The following is a 2,193-nucleotide window of genomic DNA, read 5'->3' as shown; positions in this document are numbered from 1 at the left end:
AAGCCCCCCCAGGGAAGGATCTTTTGGACCATTTCAAATATTAACCCGTTTCATCCTGGGGTTTTTGGGCCATTGTGAGGGGAATGGCCCCAACCTTAACCGCTGAGCGTTTTTAAATCCCCCTTTCCCCGGTATATTATTTTCCGTTAAAAAGGGGGGAACAATTTTTTTTTGTTTTTTAACCCCCCCAAATCGAAAAGGATTTTTTTTTCAAAGAAAGGGCAATTTTCCGGGATATCAATTTTAGGATTGCCCCCCCCCACCCCCCCCCCCCCCCACCCCCAACTGACTCCAGGCCCTATTGTACTTGAGGGCTGAACCCTTAAGTCCAGGCGTGTTCGACCGTCGTACAGTTATTCCGTCCATAAATATGATTACCGCTAGCTCGAACAAGTTACAGATGACTTGTCATCCTGGTCGTCAGAGGACGAACTATTAGTATCTGGCCTACTTACAGTTCAACCTGCTGGGGGTGAGAGGGGTGGGGGGGGGGGTCGTGATGCGGAGGGCGACCTGATGAGCCCTGCACTCGCTACGGACAGACAAAAGTACAGTGGACAAGACTTGTGATCGACTGGCCACAGCCGACCGATGATCATGTCGTCCAAACTCTTTCCACCTGGCCGTAGGTGTTACCTATGGATTTAACGCTACCTTGTTCGTTCTCACAGTTCTGCCTTAATTTCACTTACCTGGCTGCCTGACTGTAAGCGGACAGAAACCGGTACCCACCCTAACTCCTGACCGCGGGGGTACAGCCTCTGTGGTTCAAGTAAATTCAGGTAGACTGTAGATATAAGGCGGTGACTACATGTACTGTATTTGAACTGCTGTCATGCGGTGTTGCGCCACCCTGCCGTAATGCTAACCTCTAACCTATGACCTCGACTGAACGCAGGTGGCCACGTGGTAACGTAACGACGGTAAACATCATCAAACATATCGTACGAGTACGTACCTGCGCCGGACCAAGGAGGTGATATAACCTCCTTGGCCGGACTGTTGGGCAAAGTCCAACTCCCTGTATCTGCTCAGGCTCGCAAGCAGGCGATTTGATATAGACGTATATTGCTGATTTTTCGTCGACTTTCGTTCAGCACCGCTATGAAATGAAAGAAAAGACCGCCGACAAGCGAGACAGGACAGTTGATTTCCCAAGAAATCGTGCAGACCGGTCTTGCGTCTAATATGACAACCCCCCCTTAGTAATCACCTTCATGGAGTATAATTTTTGGTTTGTAATGTATGTCGTGTGCATGTGTTTGGTCTGGGTGGTGCTATTTCGAAATTCAGTATGTTGGTATGGTGTTGTAAACATACATGACATACTGAGGCATAAGTATAGTTATGGCCCAGAGCGGCTGACCTCGAAACATATATGGATAACGTTAACTGGATATGCAATAAAGAAAGACCATGTTGTTGTTGTCTCTCTAACTCTTAAGGTACACCCCGTCCTTGTCGTTTTAGCCGATAGGTACGCCTTCTTTTCTTATCTAGTAGCCTATAGGTATGTATGCCTCGGACTTGTCTAGTTCACCTAGTACATGCGTGCCCTGTTCTTGCTATTTACTAGCTAGTTGAGTTAATTTTTCGAGTACTAGCTAGTTGAGTTAATTTTTCGAGTACGATTGAAACTTAATTCTCGCCTCTACACTTTGTTAGCCGTCTGCCTTGCGCTCCCTCCACGCCTCTGCTCTCTCCACTCCAAACACCTCACTCCTCCTCCCTACGGGCTTGGTCCTGGTGGTTCTCAATGTTTGATTGCACAATGCATTAAAACTCTACCAAGCCCATTCTCCGCCTCATTCAATCCGGCATGTAGTGTAATGTATTCTGAGCAAAAAAGGTAGCCATATGTACAAAACAACTAATTATATGCAATAAAATTTACTTTTTTGTGTCTCTTTAATCAGTTCAGATCCTTATTTTTGTGTTTGTATTGTAGGCTAGGAAGGCACAAATCAGTTACCTTTTCTTCGATGGAATATTCCAACATGGCTGCGCCCATGTGGTTGTTTCGCATGACGCTTGCCTGAAGTTGCTGTCGGGTATTTGGGTACTTTTCTTGCATTTCACACCTCTCAATGTTAGCCTCTTGTCTTCGTATGATTCACAAAACCATCTCAATGCTGAAGAGACGTGAATCGATCTATGTGAAGAGCGTCAAGCGCCAGACATTTGTTGGGAGTA

General features: G+C 46.4%; 2 protein-coding genes across 4 annotated transcripts in view; one reads left to right on the top strand and one right to left on the bottom strand.

Moving 5' to 3' along the window:
- The window catches only part of LOC118419027 (MFS-type transporter SLC18B1-like), a 9,877-nt gene extending 8,975 nt beyond the window's left edge, over window positions 1-902 (bottom strand). The window contains exon 1 of one of the 2 annotated variants that reach the window (XM_035825254.1): window positions 693-902. The gene's annotated coding sequence lies outside the window, so the exon portion shown is untranslated. The remainder of the gene's footprint in view (window positions 1-692) is intronic. The other variant, XM_035825255.1, reaches the window with a different exon arrangement.
- A 1,040-nt stretch (window positions 903-1,942) lies between these two features.
- The window catches only part of LOC118419025 (ribosomal RNA-processing protein 8-like), a 7,345-nt gene continuing 7,094 nt past the window's right edge, over window positions 1,943-2,193 (top strand). Inside the window, exon 1 of one of the 2 annotated variants that reach the window (XM_035825252.1) lies at window positions 1,943-2,051. The gene's annotated coding sequence lies outside the window, so the exon portion shown is untranslated. Of the gene's footprint in view, window positions 2,060-2,193 lie in introns of both variants that reach the window. The other variant, XM_035825251.1, reaches the window with a different exon arrangement.

The sequence above is a fragment of the Branchiostoma floridae genome, chromosome 7 (genome assembly GCF_000003815.2).
Source record: "Branchiostoma floridae strain S238N-H82 chromosome 7, Bfl_VNyyK, whole genome shotgun sequence".
NCBI lineage: Eukaryota > Metazoa > Chordata > Leptocardii > Amphioxiformes > Branchiostomatidae > Branchiostoma > Branchiostoma floridae.
Note: the sequence above shows the minus strand (reverse complement) of the source record. Positions and strands in the feature narration are given on the sequence as shown.